The 21,962-nt window shown below is 47.2% G+C and overlaps 14 non-coding genes across 14 annotated transcripts; all 14 read left to right on the forward strand.

Moving 5' to 3' along the window:
• The first annotated feature begins 17,458 nt into the window (after positions 1-17,458).
• Positions 17,459-17,577, forward strand: LOC133433900 (5S ribosomal RNA). The gene has a single exon (XR_009778067.1). It is a non-coding gene; the product is annotated as a 5S ribosomal RNA (ribosomal RNA).
• Positions 17,578-17,794: 217 nt separating this feature from the next.
• Positions 17,795-17,913, forward strand: LOC133433903 (5S ribosomal RNA). Its single transcript, XR_009778069.1, has one exon. It is a non-coding gene; the product is annotated as a 5S ribosomal RNA (ribosomal RNA).
• Positions 17,914-18,129: 216 nt separating this feature from the next.
• On the forward strand, positions 18,130-18,248 carry LOC133433927 (5S ribosomal RNA). The gene has a single exon (XR_009778092.1). It is a non-coding gene; the product is annotated as a 5S ribosomal RNA (ribosomal RNA).
• A 199-nt stretch (positions 18,249-18,447) lies between these two features.
• LOC133434163 (5S ribosomal RNA) lies at positions 18,448-18,566 on the forward strand. Its single transcript, XR_009778318.1, has one exon. It is a non-coding gene; the product is annotated as a 5S ribosomal RNA (ribosomal RNA).
• Positions 18,567-18,765: 199 nt separating this feature from the next.
• On the forward strand, positions 18,766-18,884 carry LOC133433669 (5S ribosomal RNA). Its single transcript, XR_009777867.1, has one exon. It is a non-coding gene; the product is annotated as a 5S ribosomal RNA (ribosomal RNA).
• A 199-nt stretch (positions 18,885-19,083) lies between these two features.
• Positions 19,084-19,202, forward strand: LOC133434055 (5S ribosomal RNA). Its single transcript, XR_009778215.1, has one exon. It is a non-coding gene; the product is annotated as a 5S ribosomal RNA (ribosomal RNA).
• A 223-nt stretch (positions 19,203-19,425) lies between these two features.
• Positions 19,426-19,544, forward strand: LOC133434092 (5S ribosomal RNA). Its single transcript, XR_009778249.1, has one exon. It is a non-coding gene; the product is annotated as a 5S ribosomal RNA (ribosomal RNA).
• Positions 19,545-19,760: 216 nt separating this feature from the next.
• LOC133433986 (5S ribosomal RNA) lies at positions 19,761-19,879 on the forward strand. Its single transcript, XR_009778148.1, has one exon. It is a non-coding gene; the product is annotated as a 5S ribosomal RNA (ribosomal RNA).
• A 199-nt stretch (positions 19,880-20,078) lies between these two features.
• Positions 20,079-20,197, forward strand: LOC133433998 (5S ribosomal RNA). Its single transcript, XR_009778159.1, has one exon. It is a non-coding gene; the product is annotated as a 5S ribosomal RNA (ribosomal RNA).
• Positions 20,198-20,396: 199 nt separating this feature from the next.
• On the forward strand, positions 20,397-20,515 carry LOC133433592 (5S ribosomal RNA). Its single transcript, XR_009777793.1, has one exon. It is a non-coding gene; the product is annotated as a 5S ribosomal RNA (ribosomal RNA).
• A 199-nt stretch (positions 20,516-20,714) lies between these two features.
• Positions 20,715-20,833, forward strand: LOC133433673 (5S ribosomal RNA). Its single transcript, XR_009777871.1, has one exon. It is a non-coding gene; the product is annotated as a 5S ribosomal RNA (ribosomal RNA).
• Positions 20,834-21,032: 199 nt separating this feature from the next.
• LOC133434007 (5S ribosomal RNA) lies at positions 21,033-21,151 on the forward strand. The gene has a single exon (XR_009778168.1). It is a non-coding gene; the product is annotated as a 5S ribosomal RNA (ribosomal RNA).
• A 217-nt stretch (positions 21,152-21,368) lies between these two features.
• Positions 21,369-21,487, forward strand: LOC133433888 (5S ribosomal RNA). Its single transcript, XR_009778055.1, has one exon. It is a non-coding gene; the product is annotated as a 5S ribosomal RNA (ribosomal RNA).
• Positions 21,488-21,686: 199 nt separating this feature from the next.
• Positions 21,687-21,805, forward strand: LOC133434056 (5S ribosomal RNA). Its single transcript, XR_009778216.1, has one exon. It is a non-coding gene; the product is annotated as a 5S ribosomal RNA (ribosomal RNA).
• Positions 21,806-21,962: the final 157 nt, after the last annotated feature.

Here is a 21,962-nt window from a genome sequence, read left to right on the forward strand (position 1 = left end):
AACCCTAACTTTTTCCAGGATGATAAAAATACCCTGATGCCAGGAAACACCTGAAGAAGGCACACTTTTGCCGAAACGTCGTGTTAACACAGCCAAAAAATTAAGGGACACAGAAAGACAAGTTTAATCCAATTTGCAGAAATGGAGGGAAAGATGAAAGGACAAAATTCCTATAAAAGGGGAGGGGTTTAGTGGGTAAATTTGGCCGGAAGGCCAGTGCATTTCCGGCTCTCCTCCGGGTGAGCCGGTTCAGTCCCCCTCACCTTACCCGCCCGTGCCTCCGGCCTGTTTCCCACCGGACCCCAAACCTGACCCCAACCTGACCCCAACCTGACCCCCCCACCCCAACCCCAAAATCCTAACCTTAACCAGGGTAATTTTGTGAATGTGTGGAAAGTTAAAGGGGGTGCCATGTCAAAATTATTTTTTACCAGGAAGTCAAAAATACCCTGATGCCAGGAAATTACCTGAGGTACTTTTTCCAGGATGATAAAAATACCCTGATGCCAGGAAATTACCTGAGGTACTTTTTCCAGGATGATAAAAATACCCTGATGCCAGGAAACACCTGAAGAAGGCACACTTTTGCCGAAACGTCGTGTTAACACAGCCAAAAAATTAAGGGACACAGAAAGACAAGTTTAATCCAATTTGCAGAAATGGAGGGAAAGATGAAAGGACAAAATTCCTATAAAAGGGGAGGGGTTTAGTGGGTAAATTTGGCCGGAAGGCCAGTGCATTTCCGGCTCTCCTCCGGGTGAGCCGGTTCAGTCCCCCTCACCTTACCCGCCCGTGCCTCCGGCCTGTTTCCCACCGGACCCCAAACCTGACCCCAACCTGACCCCAACCTGACCCCCCCACCCCAACCCCAAAATCCTAACCTTAACCAGGGTAATTTTGTGAATGTGTGGAAAGTTAAAGGGGGTGCCATGTCAAAATTATTTTTTACCAGGAAGTCAAAAATACCCTGATGCCAGGAAATTACCTGAGGTACTTTTTCCAGGATGATAAAAATACCCTGATGCCAGGAAACACCTGAAGAAGGCACACTTTTGCCGAAACGTCGTGTTAACACAGCCAAAAAATTAAGGGACACAGAAAGACAAGTTTAATCCAATTTGCAGAAATGGAGGGAAAGATGAAAGGACAAAATTCCTATAAAAGGGGAGGGGTTTAGTGGGTAAATTTGGCCGGAAGGCCAGTGCATTTCCGGCTCTCCTCCGGGTGAGCCGGTTCAGTCCCCCTCACCTTACCCGCCCGTGCCTCCGGCCTGTTTCCCACCGGACCCCAAACCTGACCCCAACCTGACCCCAACCTGACCCCCCCACCCCAACCCCAAAATCCTAACCTTAACCAGGGTAATTTTGTGAATGTGTGGAAAGTTAAAGGGGGTGCCATGTCAAAATTATTTTTTACCAGGAAGTCAAAAATACCCTGATGCCAGGAAATTACCTGAGGTACTTTTTCCAGGATGATAAAAATACCCTGATGCCAGGAAACACCTGAAGAAGGCACACTTTTGCCGAAACGTCGTGTTAACACAGCCAAAAAATTAAGGGACACAGAAAGACAAGTTTAATCCAATTTGCAGAAATGGAGGGAAAGATGAAAGGACAAAATTCCTATAAAAGGGGAGGGGTTTAGTGGGTAAATTTGGCCGGAAGGCCAGTGCATTTCCGGCTCTCCTCCGGGTGAGCCGGTTCAGTCCCCCTCACCTTACCCGCCCGTGCCTCCGGCCTGTTTCCCACCGGACCCCAAACCTGACCCCAACCTGACCCCAACCTGACCCCCCCACCCCAACCCCAAAATCCTAACCTTAACCAGGGTAATTTTGTGAATGTGTGGAAAGTTAAAGGGGGTGCCATGTCAAAATTATTTTTTACCAGGAAGTCAAAAATACCCTGATGCCAGGAAATTACCTGAGGTACTTTTTCCAGGATGATAAAAATACCCTGATGCCAGGAAACACCTGAAGAAGGCACACTTTTGCCGAAACGTCGTGTTAACACAGCCAAAAAATTAAGGGACACAGAAAGACAAGTTTAATCCAATTTGCAGAAATGGAGGGAAAGATGAAAGGACAAAATTCCTATAAAAGGGGAGGGGTTTAGTGGGTAAATTTGGCCGGAAGGCCAGTGCATTTCCGGCTCTCCTCCGGGTGAGCCGGTTCAGTCCCCCTCACCTTACCCGCCCGTGCCTCCGGCCTGTTTCCCACCGGACCCCAAACCTGACCCCAACCTGACCCCAACCTGACCCCCCCACCCCAACCCCAAAATCCTAACCTTAACCAGGGTAATTTTGTGAATGTGTGGAAAGTTAAAGGGGGTGCCATGTCAAAATTATTTTTTACCAGGAAGTCAAAAATACCCTGATGCCAGGAAATTACCTGAGGTACTTTTTCCAGGATGATAAAAATACCCTGATGCCAGGAAACACCTGAAGAAGGCACACTTTTGCCGAAACGTCGTGTTAACACAGCCAAAAAATTAAGGGACACAGAAAGACAAGTTTAATCCAATTTGCAGAAATGGAGGGAAAGATGAAAGGACAAAATTCCTATAAAAGGGGAGGGGTTTAGTGGGTAAATTTGGCCGGAAGGCCAGTGCATTTCCGGCTCTCCTCCGGGTGAGCCGGTTCAGTCCCCCTCACCTTACCCGCCCGTGCCTCCGGCCTGTTTCCCACCGGACCCCAAACCTGACCCCAACCTGACCCCAACCTGACCCCCCCACCCCAACCCCAAAATCCTAACCTTAACCAGGGTAATTTTGTGAATGTGTGGAAAGTTAAAGGGGGTGCCATGTCAAAATTATTTTTTACCAGGAAGTCAAAAATACCCTGATGCCAGGAAATTACCTGAGGTACTTTTTCCAGGATGATAAAAATACCCTGATGCCAGGAAACACCTGAAGAAGGCACACTTTTGCCGAAACGTCGTGTTAACACAGCCAAAAAATTAAGGGACACAGAAAGACAAGTTTAATCCAATTTGCAGAAATGGAGGGAAAGATGAAAGGACAAAATTCCTATAAAAGGGGAGGGGTTTAGTGGGTAAATTTGGCCGGAAGGCCAGTGCATTTCCGGCTCTCCTCCGGGTGAGCCGGTTCAGTCCCCCTCACCTTACCCGCCCGTGCCTCCGGCCTGTTTCCCACCGGACCCCAAACCTGACCCCAACCTGACCCCAACCTGACCCCCCCACCCCAACCCCAAAATCCTAACCTTAACCAGGGTAATTTTGTGAATGTGTGGAAAGTTAAAGGGGGTGCCATGTCAAAATTATTTTTTACCAGGAAGTCAAAAATACCCTGATGCCAGGAAATTACCTGAGGTACTTTTTCCAGGATGATAAAAATACCCTGATGCCAGGAAACACCTGAAGAAGGCACACTTTTGCCGAAACGTCGTGTTAACACAGCCAAAAAATTAAGGGACACAGAAAGACAAGTTTAATCCAATTTGCAGAAATGGAGGGAAAGATGAAAGGACAAAATTCCTATAAAAGGGGAGGGGTTTAGTGGGTAAATTTGGCCGGAAGGCCAGTGCATTTCCGGCTCTCCTCCGGGTGAGCCGGTTCAGTCCCCCTCACCTTACCCGCCCGTGCCTCCGGCCTGTTTCCCACCGGACCCCAAACCTGACCCCAACCTGACCCCAACCTGACCCCCCCACCCCAACCCCAAAATCCTAACCTTAACCAGGGTAATTTTGTGAATGTGTGGAAAGTTAAAGGGGGTGCCATGTCAAAATTATTTTTTACCAGGAAGTCAAAAATACCCTGATGCCAGGAAATTACCTGAGGTACTTTTTCCAGGATGATAAAAATACCCTGATGCCAGGAAATTACCTGAGGTACTTTTTCCAGGATGATAAAAATACCCTGATGCCAGGAAACACCTGAAGAAGGCACACTTTTGCCGAAACGTCGTGTTAACACAGCCAAAAAATTAAGGGACACAGAAAGACAAGTTTAATCCAATTTGCAGAAATGGAGGGAAAGATGAAAGGACAAAATTCCTATAAAAGGGGAGGGGTTTAGTGGGTAAATTTGGCCGGAAGGCCAGTGCATTTCCGGCTCTCCTCCGGGTGAGCCGGTTCAGTCCCCCTCACCTAACCCTAACCCTAACCCTAACCCTAACCCTAACCCTAACCCTAACCCTAACCCTAACCCGTCAAATCAAAGATTCCAAAGTGGCACTCTTGCCCTATCCTAACCCTAACCCTAACCCTAACCCTAACCCTAACCCTATCTAACCCTAACCCTGTCTGTTGTACTTACCCTAACCAGAGGTAAAAGAAATACAAAATCAGTCATCAGAAAGTGAATCAAACAACTCAAAATGACCTGAAACGTGCTCCTAAACACTTTCTTGAGGGTCGTTTTTGGACAAAACACTTAGTGTAATTTTTACACCTTTTCGCGCCCATTCGTTTCCTATGGGGGGACGTTTTGCCCTATATCTCCGGAACGGAACTTCGTAGAGCTTCGACACACGAATCCGTCGGACATATTTCGGGGTCTAGCTCTCCAACAAGACCAACCCCGAGTCTCTACGACCTTCAGAGGCTGAGATATGAAAGATTTAAACTTTTTTTTTAGATTTTCTCCCGCTTCCCAAGGTCGTAGAAGGTCGAGGCTGGGCTCGTTGGAAAGCTAGACCGCCGAATTAGGACTGGTGAAGGTTTCGAAGCTCTAAGACCTTCCTATAAAAAGTTATTCGCGAAAGCTCCCAGGGAGCTTACCTCATTTTACCCCCTTAATCTAACCCTAACCCTAACCCTAACCCTAACCCTAACCTTTTCGCTGATTGGACGAGAAGACAAGGTCCCACCCCTTCCTCATTAGTATTCCTGGAATCAGGGTACCCGAAAATGGGGGGGTAGCCGAAGTGTCAAGCAAATGATCCACTGTTTAGGGGGTCAAATCAAAGATTCCAAAGTGGCACTCAGCCCCTATCCTAACCCTAACCCTAACCCTAACCCTTTATTTACACATATTCCCTCACATGGACTCTGCCTTGTCGTGGCGTGGGGGCTTAAGTGCCTTGGTGGTCCTGTGGACTCTGGGGATTGGGTCTAGCCAGCTGGTCTACTGCTGGCTTGACCCAATCCCCAGAGTCCACAGGACCACTAGGGCACGACCAAAGAGTCCACTTTCTCTTTATCTTAACCTCTCCCTGTGCAGTTGTACTGAACCTAACCATCTCCTGGGGACTTGCCTGAACTCAAACAGTTGACTTAGTGAAAATCTTAGAAAATTTACAAGTATTTTTCCCAAGAAAGTTTGTTTAATATAGGTACCTATCGACTCCAAATGGCCTGAAACGTGCTCCTAACTACTTTCTGACACATTTCCGGTCATAACTTCCGAACGGAAGGTCGTAGAGACTTGGAAACTGCTTCCGTCGAACATAATACGACCACGAGCTTTCCAACGGTACCATCCATGAGCAAATGATCCACTCCTAGCAAAAGTTACAGACCTTTGAACTTGCTTTTCGCTGATTGGACGAGAAGACAAGGTCCCACCCCTTCCTCATTAGTATTCCTGGAATCAGGGTACCCGAAAATGGGGGGGTAGCCGAAGTGTCAAGCAAATGATCCACTGTTTAGGGGGTCAAATCAAAGATTCCAAAGTGGCACTCAGCCCCTATCCTAACCCTAACCCTAACCCTAACCCTAACCCTAACCCTAACCCTAACCCTAACCCTAACCCTAACCCTAACCCTAACCCTAACCCTAACCCTAACCCTAACCCTAACCCTAACTTTTTCCAGGATGATAAAAATACCCTGATGCCAGGAAACACCTGAAGAAGGCACACTTTTGCCGAAACGTCGTGTTAACACAGCCAAAAAATTAAGGGACACAGAAAGACAAGTTTAATCCAATTTGCAGAAATGGAGGGAAAGATGAAAGGACAAAATTCCTATAAAAGGGGAGGGGTTTAGTGGGTAAATTTGGCCGGAAGGCCAGTGCATTTCCGGCTCTCCTCCGGGTGAGCCGGTTCAGTCCCCCTCACCTTACCCGCCCGTGCCTCCGGCCTGTTTCCCACCGGACCCCAAACCTGACCCCAACCTGACCCCAACCTGACCCCCCCACCCCAACCCCAAAATCCTAACCTTAACCAGGGTAATTTTGTGAATGTGTGGAAAGTTAAAGGGGGTGCCATGTCAAAATTATTTTTTACCAGGAAGTCAAAAATACCCTGATGCCAGGAAATTACCTGAGGTACTTTTTCCAGGATGATAAAAATACCCTGATGCCAGGAAATTACCTGAGGTACTTTTTCCAGGATGATAAAAATACCCTGATGCCAGGAAACACCTGAAGAAGGCACACTTTTGCCGAAACGTCGTGTTAACACAGCCAAAAAATTAAGGGACACAGAAAGACAAGTTTAATCCAATTTGCAGAAATGGAGGGAAAGATGAAAGGACAAAATTCCTATAAAAGGGGAGGGGTTTAGTGGGTAAATTTGGCCGGAAGGCCAGTGCATTTCCGGCTCTCCTCCGGGTGAGCCGGTTCAGTCCCCCTCACCTTACCCGCCCGTGCCTCCGGCCTGTTTCCCACCGGACCCCAAACCTGACCCCAACCTGACCCCAACCTGACCCCCCCACCCCAACCCCAAAATCCTAACCTTAACCAGGGTAATTTTGTGAATGTGTGGAAAGTTAAAGGGGGTGCCATGTCAAAATTATTTTTTACCAGGAAGTCAAAAATACCCTGATGCCAGGAAATTACCTGAGGTACTTTTTCCAGGATGATAAAAATACCCTGATGCCAGGAAACACCTGAAGAAGGCACACTTTTGCCGAAACGTCGTGTTAACACAGCCAAAAAATTAAGGGACACAGAAAGACAAGTTTAATCCAATTTGCAGAAATGGAGGGAAAGATGAAAGGACAAAATTCCTATAAAAGGGGAGGGGTTTAGTGGGTAAATTTGGCCGGAAGGCCAGTGCATTTCCGGCTCTCCTCCGGGTGAGCCGGTTCAGTCCCCCTCACCTTACCCGCCCGTGCCTCCGGCCTGTTTCCCACCGGACCCCAAACCTGACCCCAACCTGACCCCAACCTGACCCCCCCACCCCAACCCCAAAATCCTAACCTTAACCAGGGTAATTTTGTGAATGTGTGGAAAGTTAAAGGGGGTGCCATGTCAAAATTATTTTTTACCAGGAAGTCAAAAATACCCTGATGCCAGGAAATTACCTGAGGTACTTTTTCCAGGATGATAAAAATACCCTGATGCCAGGAAACACCTGAAGAAGGCACACTTTTGCCGAAACGTCGTGTTAACACAGCCAAAAAATTAAGGGACACAGAAAGACAAGTTTAATCCAATTTGCAGAAATGGAGGGAAAGATGAAAGGACAAAATTCCTATAAAAGGGGAGGGGTTTAGTGGGTAAATTTGGCCGGAAGGCCAGTGCATTTCCGGCTCTCCTCCGGGTGAGCCGGTTCAGTCCCCCTCACCTTACCCGCCCGTGCCTCCGGCCTGTTTCCCACCGGACCCCAAACCTGACCCCAACCTGACCCCAACCTGACCCCCCCACCCCAACCCCAAAATCCTAACCTTAACCAGGGTAATTTTGTGAATGTGTGGAAAGTTAAAGGGGGTGCCATGTCAAAATTATTTTTTACCAGGAAGTCAAAAATACCCTGATGCCAGGAAATTACCTGAGGTACTTTTTCCAGGATGATAAAAATACCCTGATGCCAGGAAACACCTGAAGAAGGCACACTTTTGCCGAAACGTCGTGTTAACACAGCCAAAAAATTAAGGGACACAGAAAGACAAGTTTAATCCAATTTGCAGAAATGGAGGGAAAGATGAAAGGACAAAATTCCTATAAAAGGGGAGGGGTTTAGTGGGTAAATTTGGCCGGAAGGCCAGTGCATTTCCGGCTCTCCTCCGGGTGAGCCGGTTCAGTCCCCCTCACCTTACCCGCCCGTGCCTCCGGCCTGTTTCCCACCGGACCCCAAACCTGACCCCAACCTGACCCCAACCTGACCCCCCCACCCCAACCCCAAAATCCTAACCTTAACCAGGGTAATTTTGTGAATGTGTGGAAAGTTAAAGGGGGTGCCATGTCAAAATTATTTTTTACCAGGAAGTCAAAAATACCCTGATGCCAGGAAATTACCTGAGGTACTTTTTCCAGGATGATAAAAATACCCTGATGCCAGGAAACACCTGAAGAAGGCACACTTTTGCCGAAACGTCGTGTTAACACAGCCAAAAAATTAAGGGACACAGAAAGACAAGTTTAATCCAATTTGCAGAAATGGAGGGAAAGATGAAAGGACAAAATTCCTATAAAAGGGGAGGGGTTTAGTGGGTAAATTTGGCCGGAAGGCCAGTGCATTTCCGGCTCTCCTCCGGGTGAGCCGGTTCAGTCCCCCTCACCTTACCCGCCCGTGCCTCCGGCCTGTTTCCCACCGGACCCCAAACCTGACCCCAACCTGACCCCAACCTGACCCCCCCACCCCAACCCCAAAATCCTAACCTTAACCAGGGTAATTTTGTGAATGTGTGGAAAGTTAAAGGGGGTGCCATGTCAAAATTATTTTTTACCAGGAAGTCAAAAATACCCTGATGCCAGGAAATTACCTGAGGTACTTTTTCCAGGATGATAAAAATACCCTGATGCCAGGAAACACCTGAAGAAGGCACACTTTTGCCGAAACGTCGTGTTAACACAGCCAAAAAATTAAGGGACACAGAAAGACAAGTTTAATCCAATTTGCAGAAATGGAGGGAAAGATGAAAGGACAAAATTCCTATAAAAGGGGAGGGGTTTAGTGGGTAAATTTGGCCGGAAGGCCAGTGCATTTCCGGCTCTCCTCCGGGTGAGCCGGTTCAGTCCCCCTCACCTTACCCGCCCGTGCCTCCGGCCTGTTTCCCACCGGACCCCAAACCTGACCCCAACCTGACCCCAACCTGACCCCCCCACCCCAACCCCAAAATCCTAACCTTAACCAGGGTAATTTTGTGAATGTGTGGAAAGTTAAAGGGGGTGCCATGTCAAAATTATTTTTTACCAGGAAGTCAAAAATACCCTGATGCCAGGAAATTACCTGAGGTACTTTTTCCAGGATGATAAAAATACCCTGATGCCAGGAAACACCTGAAGAAGGCACACTTTTGCCGAAACGTCGTGTTAACACAGCCAAAAAATTAAGGGACACAGAAAGACAAGTTTAATCCAATTTGCAGAAATGGAGGGAAAGATGAAAGGACAAAATTCCTATAAAAGGGGAGGGGTTTAGTGGGTAAATTTGGCCGGAAGGCCAGTGCATTTCCGGCTCTCCTCCGGGTGAGCCGGTTCAGTCCCCCTCACCTTACCCGCCCGTGCCTCCGGCCTGTTTCCCACCGGACCCCAAACCTGACCCCAACCTGACCCCAACCTGACCCCCCCACCCCAACCCCAAAATCCTAACCTTAACCAGGGTAATTTTGTGAATGTGTGGAAAGTTAAAGGGGGTGCCATGTCAAAATTATTTTTTACCAGGAAGTCAAAAATACCCTGATGCCAGGAAATTACCTGAGGTACTTTTTCCAGGATGATAAAAATACCCTGATGCCAGGAAATTACCTGAGGTACTTTTTCCAGGATGATAAAAATACCCTGATGCCAGGAAACACCTGAAGAAGGCACACTTTTGCCGAAACGTCGTGTTAACACAGCCAAAAAATTAAGGGACACAGAAAGACAAGTTTAATCCAATTTGCAGAAATGGAGGGAAAGATGAAAGGACAAAATTCCTATAAAAGGGGAGGGGTTTAGTGGGTAAATTTGGCCGGAAGGCCAGTGCATTTCCGGCTCTCCTCCGGGTGAGCCGGTTCAGTCCCCCTCACCTAACCCTAACCCTAACCCTAACCCTAACCCTAACCCTAACCCTAACCCTAACCCTAACCCGTCAAATCAAAGATTCCAAAGTGGCACTCTTGCCCTATCCTAACCCTAACCCTAACCCTAACCCTAACCCTAACCCTATCTAACCCTAACCCTGTCTGTTGTACTTACCCTAACCAGAGGTAAAAGAAATACAAAATCAGTCATCAGAAAGTGAATCAAACAACTCAAAATGACCTGAAACGTGCTCCTAAACACTTTCTTGAGGGTCGTTTTTGGACAAAACACTTAGTGTAATTTTTACACCTTTTCGCGCCCATTCGTTTCCTATGGGGGGACGTTTTGCCCTATATCTCCGGAACGGAACTTCGTAGAGCTTCGACACACGAATCCGTCGGACATATTTCGGGGTCTAGCTCTCCAACAAGACCAACCCCGAGTCTCTACGACCTTCAGAGGCTGAGATATGAAAGATTTAAACTTTTTTTTTAGATTTTCTCCCGCTTCCCAAGGTCGTAGAAGGTCGAGGCTGGGCTCGTTGGAAAGCTAGACCGCCGAATTAGGACTGGTGAAGGTTTCGAAGCTCTAAGACCTTCCTATAAAAAGTTATTCGCGAAAGCTCCCAGGGAGCTTACCTCATTTTACCCCCTTAATCTAACCCTAACCCTAACCCTAACCCTAACCCTAACCTTTTCGCTGATTGGACGAGAAGACAAGGTCCCACCCCTTCCTCATTAGTATTCCTGGAATCAGGGTACCCGAAAATGGGGGGGTAGCCGAAGTGTCAAGCAAATGATCCACTGTTTAGGGGGTCAAATCAAAGATTCCAAAGTGGCACTCAGCCCCTATCCTAACCCTAACCCTAACCCTAACCCTTTATTTACACATATTCCCTCACATGGACTCTGCCTTGTCGTGGCGTGGGGGCTTAAGTGCCTTGGTGGTCCTGTGGACTCTGGGGATTGGGTCTAGCCAGCTGGTCTACTGCTGGCTTGACCCAATCCCCAGAGTCCACAGGACCACTAGGGCACGACCAAAGAGTCCACTTTCTCTTTATCTTAACCTCTCCCTGTGCAGTTGTACTGAACCTAACCATCTCCTGGGGACTTGCCTGAACTCAAACAGTTGACTTAGTGAAAATCTTAGAAAATTTACAAGTATTTTTCCCAAGAAAGTTTGTTTAATATAGGTACCTATCGACTCCAAATGGCCTGAAACGTGCTCCTAACTACTTTCTGACACATTTCCGGTCATAACTTCCGAACGGAAGGTCGTAGAGACTTGGAAACTGCTTCCGTCGAACATAATACGACCACGAGCTTTCCAACGGTACCATCCATGAGCAAATGATCCACTCCTAGCAAAAGTTACAGACCTTTGAACTTGCTTTTCGCTGATTGGACGAGAAGACAAGGTCCCACCCCTTCCTCATTAGTATTCCTGGAATCAGGGTACCCGAAAATGGGGGGGTAGCCGAAGTGTCAAGCAAATGATCCACTGTTTAGGGGGTCAAATCAAAGATTCCAAAGTGGCACTCAGCCCCTATCCTAACCCTAACCCTAACCCTAACCCTAACCCTAACCCTAACCCTAACCCTAACCCTAACCCTAACCCTAACCCTAACCCTAACCCTAACTTTTTCCAGGATGATAAAAATACCCTGATGCCAGGAAACACCTGAAGAAGGCACACTTTTGCCGAAACGTCGTGTTAACACAGCCAAAAAATTAAGGGACACAGAAAGACAAGTTTAATCCAATTTGCAGAAATGGAGGGAAAGATGAAAGGACAAAATTCCTATAAAAGGGGAGGGGTTTAGTGGGTAAATTTGGCCGGAAGGCCAGTGCATTTCCGGCTCTCCTCCGGGTGAGCCGGTTCAGTCCCCCTCACCTTACCCGCCCGTGCCTCCGGCCTGTTTCCCACCGGACCCCAAACCTGACCCCAACCTGACCCCAACCTGACCCCCCCACCCCAACCCCAAAATCCTAACCTTAACCAGGGTAATTTTGTGAATGTGTGGAAAGTTAAAGGGGGTGCCATGTCAAAATTATTTTTTACCAGGAAGTCAAAAATACCCTGATGCCAGGAAATTACCTGAGGTACTTTTTCCAGGATGATAAAAATACCCTGATGCCAGGAAATTACCTGAGGTACTTTTTCCAGGATGATAAAAATACCCTGATGCCAGGAAACACCTGAAGAAGGCACACTTTTGCCGAAACGTCGTGTTAACACAGCCAAAAAATTAAGGGACACAGAAAGACAAGTTTAATCCAATTTGCAGAAATGGAGGGAAAGATGAAAGGACAAAATTCCTATAAAAGGGGAGGGGTTTAGTGGGTAAATTTGGCCGGAAGGCCAGTGCATTTCCGGCTCTCCTCCGGGTGAGCCGGTTCAGTCCCCCTCACCTTACCCGCCCGTGCCTCCGGCCTGTTTCCCACCGGACCCCAAACCTGACCCCAACCTGACCCCAACCTGACCCCCCCACCCCAACCCCAAAATCCTAACCTTAACCAGGGTAATTTTGTGAATGTGTGGAAAGTTAAAGGGGGTGCCATGTCAAAATTATTTTTTACCAGGAAGTCAAAAATACCCTGATGCCAGGAAATTACCTGAGGTACTTTTTCCAGGATGATAAAAATACCCTGATGCCAGGAAACACCTGAAGAAGGCACACTTTTGCCGAAACGTCGTGTTAACACAGCCAAAAAATTAAGGGACACAGAAAGACAAGTTTAATCCAATTTGCAGAAATGGAGGGAAAGATGAAAGGACAAAATTCCTATAAAAGGGGAGGGGTTTAGTGGGTAAATTTGGCCGGAAGGCCAGTGCATTTCCGGCTCTCCTCCGGGTGAGCCGGTTCAGTCCCCCTCACCTTACCCGCCCGTGCCTCCGGCCTGTTTCCCACCGGACCCCAAACCTGACCCCAACCTGACCCCAACCTGACCCCCCCACCCCAACCCCAAAATCCTAACCTTAACCAGGGTAATTTTGTGAATGTGTGGAAAGTTAAAGGGGGTGCCATGTCAAAATTATTTTTTACCAGGAAGTCAAAAATACCCTGATGCCAGGAAATTACCTGAGGTACTTTTTCCAGGATGATAAAAATACCCTGATGCCAGGAAACACCTGAAGAAGGCACACTTTTGCCGAAACGTCGTGTTAACACAGCCAAAAAATTAAGGGACACAGAAAGACAAGTTTAATCCAATTTGCAGAAATGGAGGGAAAGATGAAAGGACAAAATTCCTATAAAAGGGGAGGGGTTTAGTGGGTAAATTTGGCCGGAAGGCCAGTGCATTTCCGGCTCTCCTCCGGGTGAGCCGGTTCAGTCCCCCTCACCTTACCCGCCCGTGCCTCCGGCCTGTTTCCCACCGGACCCCAAACCTGACCCCAACCTGACCCCAACCTGACCCCCCCACCCCAACCCCAAAATCCTAACCTTAACCAGGGTAATTTTGTGAATGTGTGGAAAGTTAAAGGGGGTGCCATGTCAAAATTATTTTTTACCAGGAAGTCAAAAATACCCTGATGCCAGGAAATTACCTGAGGTACTTTTTCCAGGATGATAAAAATACCCTGATGCCAGGAAACACCTGAAGAAGGCACACTTTTGCCGAAACGTCGTGTTAACACAGCCAAAAAATTAAGGGACACAGAAAGACAAGTTTAATCCAATTTGCAGAAATGGAGGGAAAGATGAAAGGACAAAATTCCTATAAAAGGGGAGGGGTTTAGTGGGTAAATTTGGCCGGAAGGCCAGTGCATTTCCGGCTCTCCTCCGGGTGAGCCGGTTCAGTCCCCCTCACCTTACCCGCCCGTGCCTCCGGCCTGTTTCCCACCGGACCCCAAACCTGACCCCAACCTGACCCCAACCTGACCCCCCCACCCCAACCCCAAAATCCTAACCTTAACCAGGGTAATTTTGTGAATGTGTGGAAAGTTAAAGGGGGTGCCATGTCAAAATTATTTTTTACCAGGAAGTCAAAAATACCCTGATGCCAGGAAATTACCTGAGGTACTTTTTCCAGGATGATAAAAATACCCTGATGCCAGGAAACACCTGAAGAAGGCACACTTTTGCCGAAACGTCGTGTTAACACAGCCAAAAAATTAAGGGACACAGAAAGACAAGTTTAATCCAATTTGCAGAAATGGAGGGAAAGATGAAAGGACAAAATTCCTATAAAAGGGGAGGGGTTTAGTGGGTAAATTTGGCCGGAAGGCCAGTGCATTTCCGGCTCTCCTCCGGGTGAGCCGGTTCAGTCCCCCTCACCTTACCCGCCCGTGCCTCCGGCCTGTTTCCCACCGGACCCCAAACCTGACCCCAACCTGACCCCAACCTGACCCCCCCACCCCAACCCCAAAATCCTAACCTTAACCAGGGTAATTTTGTGAATGTGTGGAAAGTTAAAGGGGGTGCCATGTCAAAATTATTTTTTACCAGGAAGTCAAAAATACCCTGATGCCAGGAAATTACCTGAGGTACTTTTTCCAGGATGATAAAAATACCCTGATGCCAGGAAACACCTGAAGAAGGCACACTTTTGCCGAAACGTCGTGTTAACACAGCCAAAAAATTAAGGGACACAGAAAGACAAGTTTAATCCAATTTGCAGAAATGGAGGGAAAGATGAAAGGACAAAATTCCTATAAAAGGGGAGGGGTTTAGTGGGTAAATTTGGCCGGAAGGCCAGTGCATTTCCGGCTCTCCTCCGGGTGAGCCGGTTCAGTCCCCCTCACCTTACCCGCCCGTGCCTCCGGCCTGTTTCCCACCGGACCCCAAACCTGACCCCAACCTGACCCCAACCTGACCCCCCCACCCCAACCCCAAAATCCTAACCTTAACCAGGGTAATTTTGTGAATGTGTGGAAAGTTAAAGGGGGTGCCATGTCAAAATTATTTTTTACCAGGAAGTCAAAAATACCCTGATGCCAGGAAATTACCTGAGGTACTTTTTCCAGGATGATAAAAATACCCTGATGCCAGGAAACACCTGAAGAAGGCACACTTTTGCCGAAACGTCGTGTTAACACAGCCAAAAAATTAAGGGACACAGAAAGACAAGTTTAATCCAATTTGCAGAAATGGAGGGAAAGATGAAAGGACAAAATTCCTATAAAAGGGGAGGGGTTTAGTGGGTAAATTTGGCCGGAAGGCCAGTGCATTTCCGGCTCTCCTCCGGGTGAGCCGGTTCAGTCCCCCTCACCTTACCCGCCCGTGCCTCCGGCCTGTTTCCCACCGGACCCCAAACCTGACCCCAACCTGACCCCAACCTGACCCCCCCACCCCAACCCCAAAATCCTAACCTTAACCAGGGTAATTTTGTGAATGTGTGGAAAGTTAAAGGGGGTGCCATGTCAAAATTATTTTTTACCAGGAAGTCAAAAATACCCTGATGCCAGGAAATTACCTGAGGTACTTTTTCCAGGATGATAAAAATACCCTGATGCCAGGAAATTACCTGAGGTACTTTTTCCAGGATGATAAAAATACCCTGATGCCAGGAAACACCTGAAGAAGGCACACTTTTGCCGAAACGTCGTGTTAACACAGCCAAAAAATTAAGGGACACAGAAAGACAAGTTTAATCCAATTTGCAGAAATGGAGGGAAAGATGAAAGGACAAAATTCCTATAAAAGGGGAGGGGTTTAGTGGGTAAATTTGGCCGGAAGGCCAGTGCATTTCCGGCTCTCCTCCGGGTGAGCCGGTTCAGTCCCCCTCACCTAACCCTAACCCTAACCCTAACCCTAACCCTAACCCTAACCCTAACCCTAACCCTAACCCGTCAAATCAAAGATTCCAAAGTGGCACTCTTGCCCTATCCTAACCCTAACCCTAACCCTAACCCTAACCCTAACCCTATCTAACCCTAACCCTGTCTGTTGTACTTACCCTAACCAGAGGTAAAAGAAATACAAAATCAGTCATCAGAAAGTGAATCAAACAACTCAAAATGACCTGAAACGTGCTCCTAAACACTTTCTTGAGGGTCGTTTTTGGACAAAACACTTAGTGTAATTTTTACACCTTTTCGCGCCCATTCGTTTCCTATGGGGGGACGTTTTGCCCTATATCTCCGGAACGGAACTTCGTAGAGCTTCGACACACGAATCCGTCGGACATATTTCGGGGTCTAGCTCTCCAACAAGACCAACCCCGAGTCTCTACGACCTTCAGAGGCTGAGATATGAAAGATTTAAACTTTTTTTTTAGATTTTCTCCCGCTTCCCAAGGTCGTAGAAGGTCGAGGCTGGGCTCGTTGGAAAGCTAGACCGCCGAATTAGGACTGGTGAAGGTTTCGAAGCTCTAAGACCTTCCTATAAAAAGTTATTCGCGAAAGCTCCCAGGGAGCTTACCTCATTTTACCCCCTTAATCTAACCCTAACCCTAACCCTAACCCTAACCCTAACCTTTTCGCTGATTGGACGAGAAGACAAGGTCCCACCCCTTCCTCATTAGTATTCCTGGAATCAGGGTACCCGAAAATGGGGGGGTAGCCGAAGTGTCAAGCAAATGATCCACTGTTTAGGGGGTCAAATCAAAGATTCCAAAGTGGCACTCAGCCCCTATCCTAACCCTAACCCTAACCCTAACCCTTTATTTACACATATTCCCTCACATGGACTCTGCCTTGTCGTGGCGTGGGGGCTTAAGTGCCTTGGTGGTCCTGTGGACTCTGGGGATTGGGTCTAGCCAGCTGGTCTACTGCTGGCTTGACCCAATCCCCAGAGTCCACAGGACCACTAGGGCACGACCAAAGAGTCCACTTTCTCTTTATCTTAACCTCTCCCTGTGCAGTTGTACTGAACCTAACCATCTCCTGGGGACTTGCCTGAACTCAAACAGTTGACTTAGTGAAAATCTTAGAAAATTTACAAGTATTTTTCCCAAGAAAGTTTGTTTAATATAGGTACCTATCGACTCCAAATGGCCTGAAACGTGCTCCTAACTACTTTCTGACACATTTCCGGTCATAACTTCCGAACGGAAGGTCGTAGAGACTTGGAAACTGCTTCCGTCGAACATAATACGACCACGAGCTTTCCAACGGTACCATCCATGAGCAAATGATCCACTCCTAGCAAAAGTTACAGACCTTTGAACTTGCTTTTCGCTGATTGGACGAGAAGACAAGGTCCCACCCCTTCCTCATTAGTATTCCTGGAATCAGGGTACCCGAAAATGGGGGGGTAGCCGAAGTGTCAAGCAAATGATCCACTGTTTAGGGGGTCAAATCAAAGATTCCAAAGTGGCACTCAGCCCCTATCCTAACCCTAACCCTAACCCTAACCCTAACCCTAACCCTAACCCTAAACCCTAAACCCTAACCCTAACCCTAACCCTACTTGGATGGGAGACCGCCTGGGAATACCAGGTGCTGTAAGCTTTTTCAACCTGCAGAGAACGCTCTCGCTTAATCTACCCACATATATTTCAACGTGGTAACAGCGAAAGCTCACGTCCTAAAGTGTTTTGCACATGGTTAAGGCACTTTAACTCCAACAAATAAGCGCTTCTAAATTATTATCACCAACAAATCAATTAATTATATTATATGACTTATCTTCAACTCCATATAAGAGGTATTTCAAGCTGCAGCTTCTGCTAACGGCCATACCAGCCTGGATGCGCCCGATCTCGTCTGATCTCGGAAGCTAAGCAGGGTCGGGCCTGGTTAGTACTTGGATGGGAGACCGCCTGGGAATACCAGGTGCTGTAAGCTTTTTCAACCAACAGAGAGCGCTCTCGCTTAATCTACCCACACATATTTCAACGTGGTAACAGCGACAGCTCACGTCCTAAAGTGTTTTGCACATGGTTAAGGCACTTTAACTCCAACAAATAAGCGCTTCTAAATTATTATCACCAACAAATCAATTAATTATATTATATGACTTATCTTCAACTCCATATAAGAGGTATTTCAAGCTGCAGCTTCTGCTAACGGCCATACCAGCCTGGATGCGCCCGATCTCGTCTGATCTCGGAAGCTAAGCAGGGTCGGGCCTGGTTAGTACTTGGATGGGAGACCGCCTGGGAATACCAGGTGCTGTAAGCTTTTTCAACCAACAGAGAGCGCTCTCGCTTAATCTACCCACACATATTTCAACGTGGTAACAGCGACAGCTCACGTCCTAAAGTGTTTTGCACATGGTTAAGGCACTTTAACTCCAACAAATAAGCGCTTCTAAATTATTATCACCAACAAATCAATGACTTGTATTATATACTTATCTTCAACTCCATATAAGAAGTATTTCAAGCTGCAGCTTCAGCTTACGGCCATACCAGCCTGGATGTGCCCGATCTCGTCTGATCTCGGAAGCTAAGCAGGGTCGGGCCTGGTTAGTACTTGGATGGGAGACCGCCTGGGAATACCAGGTGCTGTAAGCATTTTCAACCAGCAGAGAGCGCTCTCGCTTAATCTACCCACACATATTTCAACGTGGTAACAGCGACAGCTCACGTCCTAAAGTGTTTTGCACATGGTTAAGGCACTTTAACTCCAACAAATAAAACCGACAAATCAATGACTTATATTCTATGACTTATCTTCAACTCCATATAAGAGGTATTTCAAGCTGCAGCTTCTGCTTACGGCCATACCAGCCTGGATGCGCCCGATCTCGTCTGATCTTGGAAGCTAAGCAGGGTCGGGCCTGGTTACTACTTGGATGGGAGACCGCCTGGGAATACCAGGTGCTGTAAGCTTTTTCAACCAGCAGAGAGCGCTCTCGCTTAATCTACCCACACAAATTTCAACGTGGTAACAGCGACAGCTCATGTCCTAAAGTGTTTTGCACATGGTTAAGGCACTTTAACTCCAACAAATAAAACCAACAAATCAATGACTTATATTCTATGACTTATCTTCAACTCCATATAAGAGGTATTTCAAGCTGCAGCTTCTGCTTACGGCCATAAAAGCCTGGATGCGCCCGATCTCGTCTGATCTCGGAAGCTAAGCCGGGTCGGGCCTGGTTAGTACTTGGATGGGAGACCGCCTGGGAATACCAGGTGCTGTAAGCTTTTTCAACCAGCAGAGAGCGCTCTCGCTTAATCTACCCACACAAATTTCAACGTGGTAACAGCGACAGCTCATGTCCTAAAGTGTTTTGCACATGGTTAAGGCACTTTAACTCCAACAAATAAAACCAACAAATCAATGACTTATATTCTATGACTTATCTTCAACTCCATATAAGAGGTATTTCAAGCTGCAGCTTCAGCTTACGGCCATACCAGCCTGGATGCGCCCGATCTCGTCTGATCTCGGAAGCTAAGCAGGGTCGGGCCTTGTTAGTACTTGGATGGGAGACCGCCTGGGAATACCAGGTGCTGTAAGCTTTTTCAACCAGCAGAGAGCGCTCTCGCTTAATCTACCCACACATATTTCAACGTGGTAACAGCGACAACTCACGTCCTAAAGTGTTTTGCACATGGTTAAGGCACTTTAACTCCAACAAATAAGTGCTTCTAAATTATTATCACCAACAAATCAATGACTTATATTATATGACTTATCTTCAACTCCATATAAGAGGTATTTCAAGCTGCAGCTTCAGCTTCAGCTTACGGCCATACCAGCCTGGATGCGCCCGATCTCGTCTGATCTCGGAAGCTAAGCAGGGTCCGGCCTGGTTAGTACTTGGATGGGAGACCGCCTGGGAATACCAGGTGCTGTAAGCTTTTTCAACCAGCAGAGAGCGCTCTCGCTTAATCTACCCACACATATTTCAACGTGGTAACAGCGACAGCTCACGTCCTAAAGTGTTTTGCACATGGTTAAGGCACTTTAACTCCAACAAATAAGCGCTTCTAAATTATTATCACCAACAAATCAATGACTTGTATTATATACTTATCTTCAACTCCATATAAGAAGTATTTCAAGCTGCAGCTTCAGCTTACGGCCATACCAGCCTGGATGTCCCCGATCTCGTCTGATCTCGGAAGCTAAGCAGGGTCGGGCCTGGTTAGTACTTGGATGGGAGACCGCCTGGGAATACCAGGTGCTGTAAGCATTTTCAACCAGCAGAGAGCGCTCTCGCTTAATCTACCCACACATATTTCAACGTGGTAACAGCGACAGCTCACGTCCTAAAGTGTTTTGCACATGGTTAAGGCACTTTAACTCCAACAAATAAAACCAACAAATCAATGACTTATATTCTATGACTTATCTTCAACTCCATATCAGAGGTATTTCAAGCTGCAGCTTCTGCTTACGGCCATACCAGCCTGGATGCGCCCGATCTCGTCTGATCTCGGAAGCTAAGCAGGGTCAGGCCTGGTTAGTACTTGGATGGGAGACCGCCTGGGAATACCAGGTGCTGTAAGCTTTTTCAACCAGCAGAGAACGGTCTCGCTTAATCTAGCCACACATATTTCAACGTGGTAACAGCGACAGCTCACGTCCTAAAGTGTTTTGCACATGGTTAAGGCACTTTAACTCCAACAAATAAAACCAACAAATCAATGACTTATATTCTATGACTTATCTTCAACTCCATATAAGAGGTATTTCAAGCTGCAGCTTCTGCTTACGGCCATACCAGCCTGGATGCGCCCGATCTCGTCTGATCTCGGAAGCTAAGCAGGGTCGGGCCTTGTTAGTACTTGGATGGGAGACCGCCTGGGAATACCAGGTGCTGTAAGGTTTTTCAACCAGCATAGAGCGCTCACGCTTAATCTACCCACACATATTTCAACGTGGTAACAGCGACAGCTCACGTCCTAAAGGGTTTTGCACATGGTTAAGGCACTTTAACTCCAACAAATAAAACCAACAAATCAATGACTTATATTCTATGTCTTATTTTCAACTCCATATGAGAGGTATTTCAAGCAGCAGCTTCTGCTTACGGCCATACCAGCCTGGATGCGCCCAATCTAGTCTGATCTCGGAAGCTAAGCAGGGTCGGGCCTGGTTAGTACTTGGATGGGAGACCGCCTGGGAATACCAGATGCTGTAAGCTTTTTCAACCAGCAGAGAGCGCTCTCGCTTAATCTACCCACACATATTTCAACGTGGTAACAGCGACAGCTCACGTCCTAAAGTGTTTTTCACATGGTTAAGGCACTTTAACTCCAACAAATAAAACCAACAAATCTATAACTTATATTCTATGACTTATCTTCAACTCCATACAAGAGGTATTTCAAGCTGCAGCTTCTGCTTACGGCCATACCAGCCTGGATGCGCCCGATCTCGTCTGATCTCGGAAGCTAAGCAGGGTCGGGCCTGGTTAGTACTTGGATGGGAGACCGCCTGGGAATACCAGGTGCTGTAAGCTTTTTCAACCTGCAGAGAACGCTCTCGCTTAATCTACCCACATATATTTCAACGTGGTAACAGCGAAAGCTCACGTCCTAAAGTGTTTTGCACATGGTTAAGGCACTTTAACTCCAACAAATAAGCGCTTCTAAATTATTATCACCAACAAATCAATTAATTATATTATATGACTTATCTTCAACTCCATATAAGAAGTATTTCAAGCTGCAGCTTCAGCTTACGGCCATACCAGCCTGGATGTGCCCGATCTCGTCTGATCTCGGAAGCTAAGCAGGGTCGGGCCTGGTTAGTACTTGGATGGGAGACCGCCTGGGAATACCAGGTGCTGTAAGCTTTTTCAACCAGCAGAGAGCGCTCTCGCTTAATCTACCCACACATATTTCAACGTGGTAAGAGCGACAGCTCACGTCCTAAAGTGTTTTGCACATGGTTAAGGCACTTTAACTCCAACAAATAAAACCAACAAATCAATGACTTATATTCTATGACTTATCTTCAACTCCATATCAGAGGTATTTCAAGCTGCAGCTTCTGCTTACGGCCATACCAGCCTGGATGCGCCCGATCTCGTCTGATCTCGGAAGCTAAGCAGGGTCGGGCCTTGTTAGTACTTGGATGGGAGACCGCCTGGGAATACCAGGTGCTGTAAGCTTTTTCAACCAGCAGAGAGCGCTCTCGCTTAATCTACCCACACATATTTCAACGTGGTAACAGCGACAGCTCACGTCCTAAAGTGTTTTGCACATGGTTAAGGCACTTTAACTCCAACAAATAAGTGCTTCTAAATTATTATCACCAACAAATCAATG

The sequence above is a fragment of the Cololabis saira genome, unplaced genomic scaffold (genome assembly GCF_033807715.1).
Source record: "Cololabis saira isolate AMF1-May2022 unplaced genomic scaffold, fColSai1.1 scf045, whole genome shotgun sequence".
In the NCBI taxonomy this organism is placed as follows: domain Eukaryota; kingdom Metazoa; phylum Chordata; class Actinopteri; order Beloniformes; family Belonidae; genus Cololabis; species Cololabis saira.